The sequence below is a fragment of the Prunus avium genome, chromosome 7 (genome assembly GCF_965620075.1).
Source record: "Prunus avium chromosome 7, drPruAviu1.hap1.1, whole genome shotgun sequence".
In the NCBI taxonomy this organism is placed as follows: domain Eukaryota; kingdom Viridiplantae; phylum Streptophyta; class Magnoliopsida; order Rosales; family Rosaceae; genus Prunus; species Prunus avium.
Window position 1 is genome coordinate 4,379,049 of NC_142290.1, and position 19,857 is coordinate 4,398,905.

Here is a 19,857-nt window from a genome sequence, read left to right on the forward strand (position 1 = left end):
CCCGGGTTGTTCAACTTGTATAAATATAGGGCTTCTCTCCACTCTTTCTCACATCGCAAACTTAACTTCTCTACTTTCTAGCTTGAAAAAGATCTTGGAGAATTTGTACTGCTTGTCAAAGAGAGGAGTTGCCATGCATCTCAAGGTAAGTAGAGCACGTATATTTTTTCTTCGTCTTCTCTTTTTCGCCGCGAGGACCAGCTGGGTAGGACTAGGTTGGTTTTCGTCGTGACTGGCGGCCGAAGACGATTGGAGAGGCGGTGGATGCTGGTGCCTGCTGAGCGAGTATTGGGCAGGAGGAGTGTTCTGCCGGACCCCCCTCAAAAAGGAAGGTTGATGTCAAGTCTTCAAGGAATGAAGCTGCGACTTCGGGGGTGAAGGATGTGTCTCCCTTTGAGGAAGAAGCCAAGGATCCCTTCTGTTGAGAAGACTCAAGTAGGAATTGTTCCCCCGTCATCAGCTAGGGTCAAACATCTCGTTGGTGCAGATAGCAAGAAGATTGGCGGTATGCGCAACATTAGGGATGTTCCCCTTAAGCCTCTTGCTGATGAGTTTGGAGATTGTGATCCTGAAGTAGTCCGTGTGCGATCTAGTTCACCTGTTAAGAGGCAAAGATATGCAGATATTCCTCTCCGAAGTTCGGGTCGTTTGCACCAATTGAAGAGTGGAGATCAATCTGGGAGGTCTGCTCATCCATCCAACCATCATGATCCAGCTGTTGAGTCACGAGCAGTCAAGCGTGGAGTTGATTCGTCATCACTAATTCCTTTGGAAGTGAGGTTGGCAGAGGCTACGAAAGCAAGAGAGTCATCTGCAACGTTAGCGGCTGATCCCAAGGTGGACAAGTCCAGCCTTGTAGGGGATGCAGGCGTGTCTGATCTGCTCAAGACGCACTTTCTATCAAGTCCATCTGCTTATGCTGAGCTGGTTGATCAAATCCGCCAGGCTGGTGATCTTGGTACTTTTTCAAGTCTTTCCTTGGAAAAACAAAGGGAATCAACATTTCATCTGCTTCAAAAAGGAATAGTTTTTGCTGCTGAGACCATTTGGAACTCGTCTGTTGTTGCCCCCTCTTCTGCTCAGTTCAATGAGTTGGAGAAGAAGAATGTTGAACTAATTAGCAAGCTTTCTGCCGAGCAGACCAGTTATGAGAAGAAGACGTCTGATTTAAGGGCGATGATATCTGAGCTGAGAAGTTCCCTCATTGAGAAGGATTCTAAGGTTAGCTTTTCTACTGTTGACTTGGCTAATTGAAAAAATGCCTACTTTCGTCTTGAGCGCAAGATTGCCGACATCTCTCTCAGTTATGACAAGCTTTTGGCTAGATTTCGCGCCTATAATAAGTCTGTTGAAGAATCCAAGTTCAAAGCTACCATGGATGCGTACAAGCTAGGCTACTTGGATTGCACAAATGGAAATGATCCCTTCTATGCCATTGGAGATGAAGACATCGAGATTCTTTGTCTTGACTTACTCCCTGTGCAAAGTGAGCAGATTAATGCTATGAAGATGGAAGGAGCTAAAGAGCAGGTGGCTGAAGAGGCGGTAGCAGAAGAGGATGGAGTAGAGGAGGATGCAGCTGATGAGGTGGTGGCAGACGTCACGGATCAGGCAGATGGAGCTGTTGAGAGCGTTGCTGATCAGGTGGATGCTGAAGAGGCTATAGATCAAGGATCACATGTCGGCGTCTCGAAGTAGATGAAGACTCCTTTATTTCTTTTCAGCTTTTGTAGTATGCTTTTTGTTTAGAATAATTGGTCTTGTTTGACCATCTTCTTTTTGTTTGAACTTGGCCGGTTGGTCACTTCGCTATGGAAATTTTAGATATTATTTTTTCAACTTAAATTTGCATATTGTCTTGTGAACTGCTTGAGTAATTGGCTAGTGTCTTGGTTGTATCTTTCCCTTAGGATATTGACAAAAGTTAAGGTCCTCTTCGAGGGACTCCGGGCGTACTCTACATCTCCCAGAGGATGCTTTGGTCGTCGTCCTGCGTCTCCTTTAGGACGCTCCTTATGGGCAATTGTATGACTATCTTGCCCCCCTTAGGAAACAGATAGGAACCTGCATACCTCCCTCAGGAAGCATGAAGACTTCCTTTTAGGAAATTCCTGGCGCACCCTACGTCTCCCTTAGGACGCTTCTTTGCGGGCTGCGTCTCACGAAGGTCGCTTCTGGTCGTTGCCCTGCGTCTCCCTTAGGAAGCTTCGTATGGGCAATTGCATGACTATCCTGCCCCCATTAGGAAACGAATAGGAACCTGGATACCTCCCGCAGGAAGTATGGAGACCTCATTTTAAGAAATTCATAGCGTACCCTGCGTCTCTCTTAGGACGCTTCTTTGCGAGCTGCGTCTTCCGTAGGATGCTTCTAGTAGTTGCCATGCGTCTCCCTTAGGACGCTCCTTATGGGCAACTATATGACTATCTTACCCCCCTTTAGGAAACAGATAGGAACCTGGATACCTCCCGTAGGAAGCATGGAGACCTCATTTTAAGAAATTCCTAGTGCACCCTGCGTCTCCCTTAAGACGCTTCTTTGTGGGCTACGTCTCCCAAAGGACGCTTCTGGTCGCCGTCCTGCGTCTCCCTTGGGACGCTCCTTATGGGCAACTTATATGACTATCCTGCCCCCTTTAGGAAACGGATAGGAACGTAGAAACCTCCCTCATGAAGGATGGAGACCTCATTTTAGGAAATTCCTGGTGTACCCTGCGTCTCCTTGAGGACGCTTTTTTTGGGGCTGTGTCTCCCGTAAGATGCTTCTAGTCGTCGCCCTGCGTCTCCCGAAGGATGCTGCTTATGGGCAACTTTTGTTTTTTTTTTTTAAGGACATTTTGGAATGAGAAACTGAACTTTTAATGATGTTCATGAGATTACATCGCTTTATTCGAAATGAAAATAACTAAATAAAGAACTCGGAAGTTCCAGTAGTTGCTTCTCTTCTTCAGAAATGTACAGTGCTCAATCATCATCTTTTTGGACCCTTGTCTTTGTGCAGTGATGAAAGCCTTTCTTAGCACAAGGTTGCCTGGTCGAAACTGTCTGATCTTGGCTCTTTTGTCGCAGTAAGACTTCAACTGCTGTTGATAAGAGGCGACTCGGATAATGGCCTTCTCGCGCTCGCCTTTAAGTAGGTCAAGGTTGAGCCTCATCTGCTCGTTGTTCTGCTCAATATTGCCCACTTCAATGCCTATGGAGGGGACAGTGATGTGAGGAGGAATGATTGCTTCAGTTCCATAGGAAAGGGAAAATGGGGTTTCGCCAGTTGATCTTCTCTTGGTGGTGCGATAAGCCCATAACACTCTAGGGTGCTCATCTACCCATTTCCCTTCGGCGCCTTCTAATATCTTCTTTAGACAATCCAATATTATTTTGTCGGATGCTTCGGCCTGGTCATTGCCCTAAGGATATCTAGGGGTAAACTGATGCTGCTTGATGCCATATTTTTGAAGAATGCAGTGATCTACTTGCTGATGAATTGTGAGCCATTGTCGGTAACTAGTGATTGTGGGCAGCCAAATCGGCAGATGATGTTGGCATGGGGCCCACTAAGTCAATGGCCCACAATTCATCAGCAAGTAGATCCATTTAGTAAAGTAATCAGTGGCGACGATTATCATTTCTTTATTGGTAGGTGCCGTTGGCATGGGGCCCACTAAGTCAATGGCCCATTGCATGAAAGGCCACGGACTGTTCTGCGAATGGTAGATTTCGATAGGTAGGTTTGGAACCGGTTTGTACCGTTGGCAGCGATCACATCCTTTGACATATTCAGTGGAGTTATGACGCATGGTAGGCCAGAAATAGCCTATATTTAGAGCCTTCTAGGTGAGTGACTTGCCCCCAGAGTGGTTGCCATACTCACCGTCGTGAAATTTGCAGAGGACCTCAAGTGTTTGAGGGAATTTTATGCAGGTGAGATGAGGGCCGGAGTATGATCTGCAAATGAGCTTGTCGCCTTGGATGTAGTATCTCGCGGTTTTCTGCTGGACCTTCCTAGCTTTGGACTTATCCGTTGGAAGATTTTCATTCACCAAGTAGTCAATGATGGGGTCTTGCCAACTGGGGTCTTCATCGATCTGCATTGAGTCGATTGGCTCTATTTATTCGACGCTTGGCTAGTCAAGGTGTTCGACCGGGATGGAGTGTTTGAATTGGGTGTCCAGCGCTGATCCTAGGCTCGCCAGCGCATTTGCATGAGTGTTCTCCGCCCGTGGAACTTGTTGGATGGTGAAAGTAGAGAATTCTTTTAAAAGTCCTTGGACTTTGTCGAGGTAATGGATCATTCTTGGATGTTTCTCCATGTACTCGCCTGAGGCTTGATTCGTGATCAGCTAGGAGTTTGAATAGATGGCCAATCTTTTGATCGACAGTTCGTTTGCTAGGCGCAGTCTGGCGAGCAATGCCTCATATTCTACCTCGTTGTTTGAAGCAGCAAAGCCTAGTGTGATTGCTTGTTCCTACAAAGTTCCATCTGGGATTATTATGATGACGCCTGGCCCCTCTCCTTTGTGATTTGACGCTCCGTCTACATGCAACAGCCACATGTCGTTAGGTAGGTTTGAATCGGTGAGGGAGGTATCGTCTGCTTTTTCCATTCTTTTCGTGACTAGCTTCTCTTCTTCAGCTGTCGGAGTAAACTCTACAATAAAATCTGCTAAAGCCTGAGCTTTTATAGCTGTCTTCGGCCGGTAGAAGATGTTGTATTGATTGAGTTCGATAGCCCATTTCATGAGTCGCTGAGAAGCGTCGAGGCTGTGGAGGATCGATCTCAAAGGAAATTCTGTCATGACAATTATCTGGTGAGCTTGATAGTAAGGCCTTAGTTTTCTCGCGAAAACCACAATCGAAAAAAATGAGCTTCTCTATTTTCGGATAGTGAGTCTCTGCGTCAAGGAAAGCTTTTGAAGTGTAGAATACCGGATGTTGTGCCCCTAGCTCTTCTCGGATGAGAGCTAAACTGACAGCTGAGTTGGACACCGCCAGGTAGATGTACAAGTCTTCGCCTGGTATCGATTTTGAGAGTAGAGGAGGTGAAGTGAGGTAGGTTTTCAAGTTTTGAAAAGCTACTTCCAAGATTGGGCCTAAGTCTGCGGTGGTTGTGAGCCCACCCTGATGGGAGTCTGCTTGGCCCAATGTCTGAGTCGGTGGAGCTAGGTTGAGATCCAACGAAAATGGGTAGGAAGAGGCCATTTGATTTCTGATTTTTTTTCTTCTTTTCTCTTTTGTGTTTCTGAGTTTGTGGTTTTGTTTTTATCCCCATCTTTTTCCTTCTTATATACATAGTCTTTGACAAACCCTAGCCATTGCAGCGTCTAAGCATTTCTGAATCTCCAGCATTCCTCGAGTCCCACAACCTTCTCGCTTTCCAACCATACCCAACTCATTTATCAGGACATGTCTTTTCTGAATGGACGCGTTCAGTAAAGCCTTCGCGCCTTTCCATGAGCCCGTAATTTCTGCTTGTGAAATCTGCGGCGCTTCTATCTGTCAACACGTGTCTCGCTCAGTCTGCCCATGACTATCCATGAGACGACATCAGGGACCACATTCCCTCTTTTTAGAAATCCCGCTTTGCGCTCATAATTCACGTTTTATCTTTTTAAGAAAAAATTAAAATTAAAACGTGTGGCCTTTGGATTTCATTGTGGGTCGGGTTTTCACCATTGTTTTGGTTTCAAAGTGAGTTAACTTTCTTTGGGGTTGGGCTTTCAAACGTTTGGGTTTTAGTTTGCGTAAGACTGTCTGTTTAGGGCTTACTGTTTTGAGTGTTTTACTATTTCGTTATTTATTTATTTGTTTGTTTGTTTGTTTTGTAATTTTTATTTTTATTTTATTTTATTTGTGTATTTTAATTCAAGTGTGTTTTGTGATTTATATTTACTTTAGTACCTTTCATTTCTTGTTATGACATTGTTTGTGGCTAATTTTTAAACATTGAGGACAATGTTCATTTCTAGGTTTGGGGGTATTGGAGTTTAGCATGTAAAATTGGTTTTTCCTTAATTTAATTTAAAATTTTTTTTTATTTTGTTTGAGTCTTGCTTTTATTTTTATTTTTATTTTTATTTTATTCACTTTCCGAACACATTTGATGAGATTGTGATAAATGTTTGCATGACTTAAATGAAAATTGAATTTTATTTATTTATTTATTTATTATTAATTTTTATTGTAAAAAAAATTAAAAGCAACCCTTAAAATTTAAATTAAAATGAATAAATAATTTTGGCATCGTTCTAGCATTATATGTTTGAAACCTTCTTTGCACTTGCCATTTGTTTCCTAATTTTCCAATTAAAGGATTTGCATGATCTAAAGAATTGTATGAAGCATAAATTAGACTTATATAACCAACCATATAAAGTGCGTTTTTGAGCCTTGTACTTCATTTCATGAGTGTTATATACACATACTCTTAATTTCTTGTCATCTAAGTTGTTGTTTGATCTCATTATTCATTGATTTGGTTGAACACTTAAAAGTCATTTATTCTTATGCAATTTGATTTCATGACATTTAAAGAAATGATATTAAGGCATTCTTTGGATCGTTTGTACCTTTCAAGCTAACCTTATGCATGCTTAAGCATGATTTTCCATTGTTAACCATTTTGAGCCTACATGTAAACCTTTTCTTTCATTTACCAATTATATTTCCTCGCCTTAGCCTGAAAAACAAATATTTATCTTTCTAAGGAACTCATGAGCTTTAATTGGGATGTGTTTTTCATACTAAGTTTAGGAATTGGTGTTACATTTTGAAGAAAAAAAAAATCACACAATTGGTGAAAGAAATGAGAAAAAATTGTGATTAAGTGGTGGTTGAATGAAATTTCATTTTTGGGTTTCATTTTTGGGCCTTCTAAATAAATTGGTGTTTGTTCAATTTAAGGAAAGGAGTATGAATCATTGTAAATGAAGGTATAAGGAGTTTTGATCGCGTAAAAGAAAAAATCTAATCGTGATGATTCGAAGTCTTGTAAACAATTGTTTTATGCTCTTATATTTTGAGTTTCTTGGACTTTGTTTTATCCATACCCTTCATTTCTTACTCACCTTACACCCTTGGCCCCATTACAACCTATGCTAAAGACCTAAATTGATCTTAAATGTCATGTGGTTGAATTGCATTCATTTTTCTACTTTTAAGTGTTTGGCATCCTTCTTGAGATCATATTAATGCAAGTTCTTCATCTTTCTATTTCGAGTTAAGTCTTTATGGTTTAACTCTAATCTCATGTTTATAACTGAGTGTTGCATTATAGCCCTCTTCCGAGTGATTCATTTGTGAGATGACAACTTTGGTGAGATTTGAAGTTGAACTTGTGCTTTGTATGATTTTTGAAATTGTGTGAAAACTAAGATTGGGGAATTTGTTGCATTTGGCTATCACACTACCACACTTTGAGCATATTATGTTTTGAACTTTGCCACCTTGTAAATAATGTCTAAAATTGAGTTTTTATTATTAAAACTTTTGAGTCATGTGCATGAGTCATTTCTCTTCAGAAAATGTTCGGAAAGATTGTTTTGAGTTCTTTTTATTTTTGTAATTTTTTTTGTTTTGTTTTGTTTTGTTTTGTTTTTTTGTTTTGTTTTTGTTAATGTAATTATTTTTTTTGTTTTTGTTTTTTTATTTTGCTTAAGGACTAACAATCTTTTAAGTTTTCTAATTACCTTGTTTTACAGAGTCAGTAAAACGTTTGTGGGTATCGTATCTGTTAAACCCTCAGGAGACACAACTCCTCCTACTAGGGATGCCTAGAGGTTTAAAGGCTTGTTGCATATGCTCAATGCAATCGAGTTACCTACGAAAGTGGTCTAGTTAACTTCTTGTTTGTTTTTATCTTTGTTTTCCTTTTGTTTTGCTCGAGGACTAGCAAAATCTAGGTTTGGGGGTATTTGATCGGTGCATATTTACATATCATTTTGTACCCTTCTAGCTTATGATTTGGTTATGTTTTTGAGTTAAACTTGTGCTTTTAATCCTTTTTGTGTTTATCTTTCAGTTCATTGAGCTTAGGTAATAATGAGGGCTTTGGATAATAAATGATGCAATCCATGCATGTTATGGCCTAATTTGGATGAATGGATGAAGAGTTTAAAGACAAACTCAATTTTGGCTACAGTCCCCTGCCAACCCAGTTTCGTAGGTCATATTGCAAGCTTTGTTTCAGCAACCTACATAGCTCGGATGAGGCCACATTCTTCATGAAAGTTGTTCCAATGGGTGTGTAATATAACATATCCAAAATTCAGCCCCATTGGATAAATATGGAGTCTGTTACCTAGCAAACACAGAGCCATGCTCAGGATGGATTTTATCAGCGCGCAAAATGAGTTAGCAAATTGTTTTGGCCTTAACTTCCTCCTCCGACCTTGGATTGGCCCAAATGATATATGGCTGGAAAGAAGACATTCTGAACTTCAAGTTTGAGTGCTTAAAGTCTTAATTTGCTTAAGGGAAGCCCAATTCGTAAGCCCTTGAAGTTGCTGGTCATGCTGACCTCAGGATGAGCTATTATTTCTGGTTGGAAGCTTGGTCATGGTGACATGAAGATGAGCTAGGGCTGCTGGTGGGATTTATTAGTGAAGTGCATCAACCATTTCAGATTTTATAAAACAAGTGTTGTATGCATTAGCCATACTTAATTCAGATTTTCAGCTTCCTTAGGCCTATATATAGTGAGGTTTCCCAAGCTTGTAAACACACCCCAAGGGGGGGAGCTCTCAAACACTTCTCTAGAGCTCCCTTCCCTTCTCTCCCTCAAATTCTCTTAGTTACATTTTCTAGTTTTCAATTGTTGTAATGAAATATTTGTGCTGAAATTCTCTTTAAGTCTTTCCAAGTTCTACTTTAATTTTCATTGTTATGTAAATTCTTTTCTTTAGTTTCAAGTTTGATTAGTTTCCAAGTTTCAATTATGATTTTTGTTCTTATTCATTATGCTTATAAGTTAATATGCTAGTTTGAATGATTGATCACCATTTAGGCTTGCATGTTAGCTATCTTGGTTTGAATTAAGAGTAGACACCATACTTTAATTCGAATTGAACTATGAATAGGAAGAGTATGTATGGACATTCGACAACAGGGATTAGATACATGCTTGGTTGTTTAAATTGTTCTTCTATGCTTAATGGGTTCCTAATGCTTAATTTTAGGTTAGACAACAAATGATCAAATTAGGGAATTAGGAACACAAGGTTATGACCACACACCATGGCTTAATCATACATTAGCTAGAATCAATCCGTTAATCTAATTGAACTTGGGAACTTATCTGCTTGAGTTAGTTATTTTCTTTCTTCCTTGTTTTATTTATTTCCCTTCTTTTTCATTTCTGTTTTGTGTAGGGAAAATGAATTGAATCATTCAATCACCAATCCTCGTGGGATCGACCTCGCACTTACATATGCTATACTACCAAACGGCTCGTGCACTTGCGAGTATCACAAGTTGAGGATGCAGCTTAATCAATTTTGGTGCAGCTGTATCTACACAACAGAGGCTCCACCATGCTCGGCGGCGACGCTATGAAGGTGGCTAGATCCGGCCACAGGGCCTTGAGATGGTACGACAACGGCAGGGGCTGGTGCGGTGGTCCCAGTTGCAAGTCCGGCAGGTTGCACGGTGGTTCCGCCGAGGGGCCTTACTGTTGTAGTGCGATGGCGCGCGTTAAGATGGGGTTCCCTATCGCGGGACTGAGAAGAGGAGGGGCGATGGCGGCCGTGGTGCCGTGAGGATGTGCCACAGTCTCGGCTGAGGTGTGGGATTGTCTCGAAGCCACGACATTGTGGCGGTCCGTGCCCTTCATGGATTGGGTCATCGCAGCAGTCTTGCCTCTTGTTTTCTTGCTTCCAACCGTGGTTGTATGGAAGGCTTTAGTTGATTGGAAAATAGAAGGAACGGATTCCTTGAGAACGCGTTGAGTATAACTCATGCTCTTAATTAAAGCACTAAATATTTGTGCAAATAATCTCGCAGGAGAATATTCGCTTCTAGATCCTTCGCCCTTTGATCTTCCTTCTCTCTCTTCCTTGATTCTTGTAAAAAATACCAAAGTAAATAGACCACACCCGGGGGGTGTTGGCCAAAGGCCCTCCGATGCCTAAGTTAGTTCGATTGAATGGCCGGAGCCGTGTGGAGAAAATATGTAGAGTGAAGAGGGAGAGACCTATGGGTATTTTTCTCAGGTTTTGGAGCTAGGTTTAGAAGTAGGTTTTTTGAAGTACCTTGAATGATGAATGAAGTCATCTATTTATAGGTGCCTCGGGGCTAGGGTTTCATAGAGAATAAACTCTTATTAGGAGGGGTTTATTCTTTACCCAAATTGTAGAGATTGAGCATATTAGGGATTTGATTGGGATCCAAATCTCCTAATTTGATGATGACTTTATCCCCTTATTAGGATAATATCCAAATTAATGATATTATCTTATTAAATAAAGATAATATCTTATAATTAAGATATTATCCCTATTAATTAATTGGCCAAATAAATTGGTTTAATTAATTAATTTAAGGGATAATCTTCTTTTCCACGTGGCGTGCTATGATTGGAGACGAAAATATTTGCTCCCACAATACCAAATTGGACTCAAACCAGAAATAGAAAACTTTTGGCCTTTGACCACTATTTCTATTTCGAGATGCTAATTCATTTGTTCATCTTTTCTACATTAGTAGCCATGACATTGAAATGCCCAAAACCAGTATGTATTCGAGCGAGGAAGAAAAGAGGAGAAAAACTCTTGCCACAAACAAAGTGCCTGCCAACTACTGAGAGATTTAGACATTGTGAGTTTCGAAAATAAAGAGGGGAAATAGTAAATGATACACAATATTCATTCAATACTGAAAGGATATGATAATCGAAACAATATTAACAAGGATACAATCTTTGGTATTTAAGGGTGGGATGTTTCAGACTGAAGGTAAGTAGGTCGTTGATAGGTTTACGACCTTTAAAATGTAGTTGTTGATGCTCAAAAAAGGTTCAGCACTTTTGGGCCCAACTTAGTGATGTATGTGCCTTCGGTATGCTTTGGGCCTCGGCAGAGCGATCGATCTGCAAAATGAGAGCGCTTGGTAAAGCCTAAGGCACCAGTGTGGTACTAGCCGAAGGCTTTTCGATGCTTAAATAAGTATAGAGTGAGTAGTAATCTGGACAGAGTAATGGCTAAGTATGTCGAAAGCTCCAGTTCCCTCCATTTTGGGATTTGTGCCCCTTTTATGAGTCTTGTGAGGTGTGCATGTTGTATAGAATTTATATGTGGGACTGTAGGCATTTACTGTCGGTGCTCCACGTGTCCAGTGGGTGTTTGGGGTCTGTCCTTGCAATCGGCAGTCAGGGGTGCCGAACGTTGTCTTACCGATTCACTCTTGTAGTCCACGTGTCTCTCTCTTATTGGTTTGTCACTTGTAGTATAAACAGCAGTAAGGGTGGAGCTCAGAGCTTCTATATCAGTAACCAAAACATCACACTAGTGTCTGGTCTGTCGTTGCAAGTGCACAAGATTGATGTAGTATAGCGTTTGACAAGTCCAAATATCGTTTCCACAAGGATTCCAAATTAATCTAAAATTCGAAAACCTAAATTGAATCTAACTTATACACAAGTAAATTTATAGAGATTGTTGTTGTGAAAGTTTATGAAACAAAGAAATTAATAAAAACAATTAAGAATAAAAAGGTTGAATTTTAAGGTTGAAAAACAATGATGAAGGTCTAGGGTTTCGGAATCAACCACAAGCAATCCAAGTTAGATTTCAATGCATTCAACAGATGCTTTCAATTCTTTAGATGATAATTCCCGTATCTAAATCCTTTTTAGGCACTCAAACCATAGTTTTCTTTAAGTGTAAGATTCTTTTCTAGTTCAGACAACTACTACAAAAAGTGAAAAAGATGACCAGAAAAAGATAACGGTAGAACATAAAATCGTCGTTGTGTTTAAAAAGACGACGGTAACAAAAAACCGTCGTGGATAAGTGCCTTAAACAACTAAAAAATGGAGGTACTGTTGAATATTTTTTTAAAACGACGCACACAAATAAAAAAGCGTCGTCTTATTAAAAAGGTTTTCTTCAGAGTTAAAATCTGACCAAAAAACAACGACAGCAGGTATGAATCCACCAACGTAGAAAATAAAGACGACAGTTCACCAAAATACCTGCCGTGTTAACTCCTAACTAAACACGACCAACTGTTCTTAGTCCGCGTCGTATAATATAATGGAATTCACGTCGGTATACTACAACGGTGCCTTCTCTGTAAACCGCCGTCTTAATTTTTATTTCTTTTTAAGATTTAATTATTTTTTAATTTTGGTAGCCTACGAAAATTAAAATGAGATCCCAAGAGGTATGATATCTTACCATTGAGATCTTTGGATCCTGATCATAATCGAACCACCAAAGTGAGAAAGACAATATTTTAAATACACAAAATCCAAAAAGAAACCAGAACTGAACTGACCACGGCAAACTTTGAGAAAGACAATATTTTGAAAGTAAATGATGTGTGCGTTTTTGTGTCTTTGAGATACACCAAAACGCATACATCATTAACATCCAAATTATTGTCTTTGAGATGTGAGAGAGAGTGATGATGTATGTGTGTATGTGAGAGAAAAAGACGAGCCTCTAGAGAGGTCAGAAGAACTTGGAACCCTAAATGAAAACTGAAACTGAAAGAAAGCGTCAAATTTATACAATAAATCTTTAAAACCCACGGCAGTCCTTATACAAATACCGCCGTCTAATTGTACAAAACCACATCGGTTATTCTTTAATAGAATCCACGTCGTATAATATAATGGAATCCACGTCGGTATATTACAAAAAAACGACCTATTAAATCAATGTACCATGACGCGAGAGATTAATTTATCGATTTATTATTTTGGAGTGTACTACGACGGTACCTACAACACTACTGTCGTATTTATTTACAACGTCCTAAGTTCAAATTACCGTCGTATTTTTCCTATTTATACGTCTGCCTTCTCTGTAAACCGCCGTCTTGTTTTTATTGCTTTTTAAAATTAATTAAATTTTCTTTTATTTTGGTAATATCTTTCTTAACACAAAACAAAATTTAATTCTCAATCCTCAACAACATTTTCGTCTTAAAAGGCAAATCTCTTCGTGTTAAATATTGATCAATATTTAAAAGGCAAATACATCGTGGTTTCTTTTCTGCGTTCACCCTCAGCTTGTTCAACTGTTTCTTCCTCTCATATGCAAGCTGGGCCCTCTCCTTCCTCTTGTTCTCAGGCTCCTACACAGCCACTGTTTGTACCTAATAAATCACGGTCGTACACTGACCGAAGGGGCTTCCTTTCTCGGCCCTAGCACTTGCTCGTAAATTAAAACACGGCGTTTCGTAAGATGTTTGGCCTTTCTAAAAATAAAAGGAAAAACTGCAAAGGCATAATCATCTCGGCATTATTGGCCGAGACCGAAGGACGCAAGAGCCACGACCGAAGATGTTTAAGGTCACATCGCCACGTGGCAACAGGGTCCCACACTTCATTTAATGAGGTATTGCCTCTGTTTATTGCAGCAAACCCACTGGCCACGAAAAAGCATTTAATGCACGAGGGAAGATGGGAAGTGACTGAAGTCAGGGTTTGGTGATGGGAATCAGAGTGATTAGACGTAAACATTCTCACAAGAATTCTTGCAGCTTGAGATATTAGGTCACTAGCTATCAGAGCAATAAATGAATCCCCACGCCCAGAAGCGCAGAGCCCACGATCAGGGCGGCGACCGATATTTACCAGGATTTATGGGGTCACACCACCATGCTTCACGATCCCAAATGTCGATTGGACTACCCACTTGTTCTGATCAGGTTCCACCATGCAGATTTTCAGCCTCGATTACTCCTCCAAGAACTCTTCCTATAAATACCAAGCTCAGGCTACATTCAAAGGGTTTAAACACCAAACCAAAAGCCTCCCACGGAGCAAATTATATTTTCCTGTAATGCACTTTCAATATTTTTACTTCCTTTCCTAGGAGTAGTGTTAGATTGTAAGGAAAATCCGTTCATCAATATATCATACGACCCTTGATTTTCAAGGCGCTGGAGCACAATCCCTGTTACTCTCTCATTCACCCCATATATCATACGACGGTCGCTCACTGAGCAGCTCGCCGGAGCACCGCCCAAAACCCACCATCAACACCACCACTAAACGGCCTTGTAGCTCAGGCCGTGAACCTGACGGCCGAGATCAGTTCCTCTCTCGGCCACAATCGTTTGATTGGGAGTCAAATTCAAACAGGCGCACCACTTAACCACTTTTATCCAAACCACATCTCGACGCACGGTAGACCGTGCTGGCACGCCCGCGCACAACCGCACCGCACCCAAAAGAAGGAAGCCACGTGTTAACGCACATCCCCTCGGCCCGGATCACTAGGCCGTGAGATTTGCACAGCCAATAGCCACAGATCAATATTTAATAGGAGCAATATTTAAAAGGCAAATAATTTCAGATAATTAGATAATTTCCAAAAACAATAATTTCAGTTCACGAAAACTAATAATTTTAGATAATCAAAATCAACAAAGTGTGAAAATCTCACTTCAGAGCATCAGGAATGACCATCCTCTTTATCCTATCATAAGGAGCATCAGGAACACCCTCGTATGGCTTCAAACGGGCAAGTGCGGCTGCACCATGCTTGGTCTTGTGAGTGAAATGAAGCAGAAAACGCAACTAAAAACATTTACTTTCAGAAAGACAAATTTTTAGAAGTTGATGAGACAGAGCCAAGGGAAAGAAGAAGTTGGAACCCTAATTGAAAACTGAGAGTCAAAAAACGCGTGAAAAAATCATATTTAAAGAAATTATCGTAAATATCCACGTCGATTCTATTACAAATAGTGACATCATATTTAACTAATCAACGTCGTCGTTTTCACTTCTGCAAAGTAAACTTTTGTCGTGTATTAAAAAGAGAACGATGTCGTTTTCATAACCCCAAAGTAACCACGTCGGTTTCTTAAAATAAATAGTCGTTGAATTCGAAGGACAACGTCAGTTTAGATAAACAAGTGCCGTCATAACCACATCGGAATTCCAAAAGTCGTTTGGCTGTAGTAATAACCACGTCGGGTTTGACTTATTTACCGTCATTATAACTAAATACTAGGGCGGTTTTTAATAAAAACTCTGGGAAAATATATAAACTTTTCGTCACCTGACCTAATGTTTTACGGTTTTCTCTCATCGATAAAATATCTCAATTTCCCTCTCATTTCCCAAAAGCAGCATCATCGTCTGAATCTCGTCATTGTCTTCGTCTTCGTCTCCAAATCACCATTTTCTTACTTTGGAAGGAAACTTTCTTTGCACGCCAAAGGTTTTTTCTCAATCTCTTCCCTTTTTTTACATTTCATTTGAAAGCGGTCGTTATCTGGAAACAAGATTCTGTCAAATTGAGGAAATCTTTCATTGGTTTTGATTAAATTCATTAGTCCATCACTCTCACGACGTCAAAATACAACAGTTCTATCTTGTTTGCGACGATAAAATCGACACACCACGACGGTTGTTAAATCCGACCTAATGCAAACTGCACGATGATGGTTAATAACCATCATGGTGTGACAATTAATACGTCGAAAACAAGATAGAACCGTCGTCTGGTGGGAGAAGAAATGCCGTTTTTCTTGTATCCCATCTCAGTAAGACGACGGTCGTATTTTGTGTTTGACGTTGTAAATTTTAAACCATGTCGGTTCTTAGGCTGAATAACCGACGTGGTGTATAAACATTTACGTCATAAAGCCGTCTTCTTATTTCCATACATGGTCTGAGAGACTGTTTAATAGGACGTCGCTATTTTTGTGTTACCGTCGTGGTGTTGTATTTACGACGACGGTTTTGTTTTACAACCATCGTCCTAAATTAAATATCACGGCTGTATTTTCGGACGTCGTTTCTTTGTTATTACGTCGTTCTTTTTTAATAACCGACGTTGTTTTCCTTGTAGATTAATTAAAAATGGTTTCGAAATCTCAAAACAAGGATGCTCAAGTGTCAGAGGGCAAATCAGTTTCAAAGGCTCAACTAATTGAATCCAAATCAGTTTCAAAGGCTCAAAGGGATGAAGCCAAATCAATTTCAAAGGTTGAAATGGATGAAGGCAAATCATTTCAAAGCAAATCCTCGAGAAGGATGAGATTTTATTATACTTCCGATAAAGACCCCAGCACAGCCACATTTGTTGAGGAGCCAAAATCCACCCGCGATATCAACACAATGAGCCGTGTTGTGAAGAGGAAAATTCAGAAGATTAAGCATGTGGTTGAGTTCAATAAAAGTGGCAGACCACATGGCAAGGTTGCTATTGAGATGCAGTCTTATATTGGTGTTTTGGCACGCACCAGAGTCCCTCTTGTGGACAAGAAATGGGCTCAATTGCCCAAGGACGTGAAGGAGAAGATTTGGGAAGCTGTTCAAATGGCCTATGTTATTGGGGATGGGTGCAAGAAGATGGTCCTGTCGTCTGCCGCCAAAAAATGGAAGGATTTCAAGTATAACGTAACTAGGCAATATATCCTTCCATTCGCACATGACAAGGAAAAGTTAAAAGAACCCCCTCAGAATTATAAGTTCATAGAGAAATCGAAATGGGATGCCTTTGTAGCTTCAAGGTTATCCCCAGATTTTGAGGCTGTGCATTCTGAGCAGAAACAGAGGAGGGAGAAATTGGAGTACAACCATAGGTTGTCTACAAAAGGGTATGTTGGTTTGGAGGACCAATTGGAAGAAACCATGCCTGGTGAAGAAATCAATCGAGCTCTTCTATGGAAGAAGGCAAGAGAAGATAAAACAGGAAACATCCCTGATCCAAAGGTTGTAGAGAAGGCAAAAATAATCGTAAGTCTCACTAACTCTGTTCTAAATTTGAAAAACAGAGTGTTTTATTTTGGTATAGACGTCGCACGTTTAAATAACCGACGTTATAAAATAAACACCACGACGGTTTTTATTTACCGCCATTTAAAAATGAATAGAACGTCAATTTTTGAATAAATCAGACGTCTAGATAGAATTAATACGACGGCTTAAATTCCAAAAACGGCCGTTTTGTTTTAAGTTTACTCACGCACACACTCTCTCTCTCTCTCTGTCTATTTCACTGAAATTTGTGGTGCACAATTTCTGGAAAAGAATGCATATTTCAATCGAGTTTTTTCACTTCTTCATTAAAATTTACGACGGTTTTATCTCATCTAGACGTTAGAATATTTATACAACGACGCTACTTTTATGCAGCCGTATGAAATTAAGTCCTACGTCTGTTTGTTCAATAGTCCGTCGTCTTACTTTAAATACTACAACGGTCTTTGATTTATGTTTTAATCTATTTGATTTTGAATATAGACGGGTTTTTTTTATCCCGACGTTGTAAAGTATAAACAACGATGGTATTTAAATACCGACGTGTTAAATTAATACTACGTCAGTTATTTAAGAAAACCGTCGTTATAAATGATATATTACGTCGGTTTATTTATCTGTTTTACACTCCGCTCAGTTTCTAACAATCTCTCTTTCTCTCTTTTAGGATGATTTGCAAAAGAAAGTCTCCGAAGGCACTCTGACTGTCTCTGGGAGCAATGATGTCCTGACTCTTGCTTTGGGAACCCCCGAGCATGGTGAGAGAGTCAGAGGAGTTGGTGCTGGCGTTTCCCAAACTCAGTTCTTCAATTTGCCGAAACAGCAGAGAGTGAAATTTGGTGACAAATTGAAGGAAAGTGTGATGGAGGCAGTAAGAGAAGAGAGCTTGAGGATTGAGGCGAGGTCAAGGGAAACTATAATGGAAGCAGTCAGAGCAGAGAGGGAGGCTATGTTGGCACATTTCCGTCAACTAGTTCCTAATTTTGATCCCAGCATGCTTAAAACCCCAATTACTCCAATTACTTTACCCCCTCAAGATCAAAGCCCAAAAAATCCAATGTCTGATAAGGCAAGCTGCTCTGGGGCCACTAATATCAGACCCCTAGCTTTGGGGGTAGAAGATCCAAAGCCTGATGCTAATACTGCTGGAAAACAGCAAGATGACACGTTAAAATCTCTGATATTTTCGTTTTCTGCCTTTTAAATTTTAAATAGACGTCGCTCTTTTAAATATCCAACGTTAACATTTCAAACAACGACGGTATATATTTACCGACGTTGGAAAACAATAATACATATGTTTCTCTCATGAACCGTCGTGTTAAGTTAAACACCACGACGCTTTTACTTGTTTTGCAAATTATTGGGCATGAAAAATAACGACTATCTTTTTTTCCGTCGTCTAATTCTTTTATAAACCGTCGTCTATTTCATGATAGCATTAACTGCATTTTAATTAGACGACCTTTCTTTAGGGTAGCGACGTTATAAAGTTTACACAACGACGGTTATGTATTTACCGGCATCTATATATTTACCGACGTCTATAACCCTTCCTCCGTCAGTATGTACTAGAAACCGTCGTTTATATTATATACCACATCTATTTTTTGGGTTTAGTTAGAGTCGTTTATTTTAGTTCACACACAAACTAACTTATTTTTCTTTATTTATTTCTTGTAATAGGATCTCTCAAAGCTAGACATGCCACCTCCTCTGTTAGCCTTATGCCAACATTTCCAGACCAAGTTGTTGCCTACTAACGAGGCTCTGACAATTCACATGCCCATGGAAGTGTTTGGCTTTGAGCATGATCCTTTCCTCTTCGCTGAAGATATTTTGCAGTTTGGTTCCATGGTTGAGATTGGAACCACAGTGATATCAGTATACATGAGGTAATTCTAGAAATCCCATTTTGTTTTACATTTCCCTTTCTTTTAAATTAAAATCTCATTTAATTGAATTTCATATATTTAGGTACCTATTTGACTATTTAAAAATGGCAAATATGGTAAACCTTATTGGCCTCGTGGACCCTGTTGTGTAGATACAGCTGCACCAAAATGGATTCAGTTGCATCCTCAACTTGTGATACTCGCAAGTGCACGAGCCGTTTGGTAGTATAGCATATGTAAGTGCGAGGTCGATCCCACGAGGATTGGTGATTGAATGATCCAATTCATTTTCCCTACACAAAACAGAAATGAAAAAGAAAGGAAATAAATACAACAAGAAAAAAAAGAAATAACTCAAGCAAATAAGTTCCCAAGTTCAATTAGATTAATGGATTGATTCTAGCTAAAGTATGATTAAGCCATGGTGTGTGGTCATAACCTTGTGTTCCTAATTCCCTAATTTGATCATTTGTTGTCTAACCTAAAATTAAGCATTAGGAACCCATTAAGCATAGAAGAACAATTTAAACAACCAAGCATGTATCTAATCCCTGTTGTCGAATGTCCATACATACTCTTCCTATTCATAGTTCAATTCGAATTAAAGCATGGTGTATACTCTTAATTCAAACCAAGATAGCTAACATGCAAGCCTAAATGGTGATCAATCATTCAAACTAGCATATTAACTTATAAGCATAATGAATAAGAACAAAAACCATAATTGAAACTTGGAAACTAATTCAACTTGAAAACTTAAGAAAAGAATTTACATTACAAAGAAAAATAAACTACAACTAAGAAGCAAAAGGAAAGCTAGAATTGAGAACTAGAAAGCAAAATTAAGAGAATTTGAGGGAGAGAAGGGAAGGGAGCTCTAGAGAAGTGTTTGAGAGCTCCCCCCCTTGGGGTGTGATTACAAGCTTAGAGAACTTCTCTATTTATAGGCCTAGGGGAAGTGAAAATCTGAATTCAATATGACTAATGCATACAACACTTGTATTATAAAATCTGAATTGGTTGATGCACT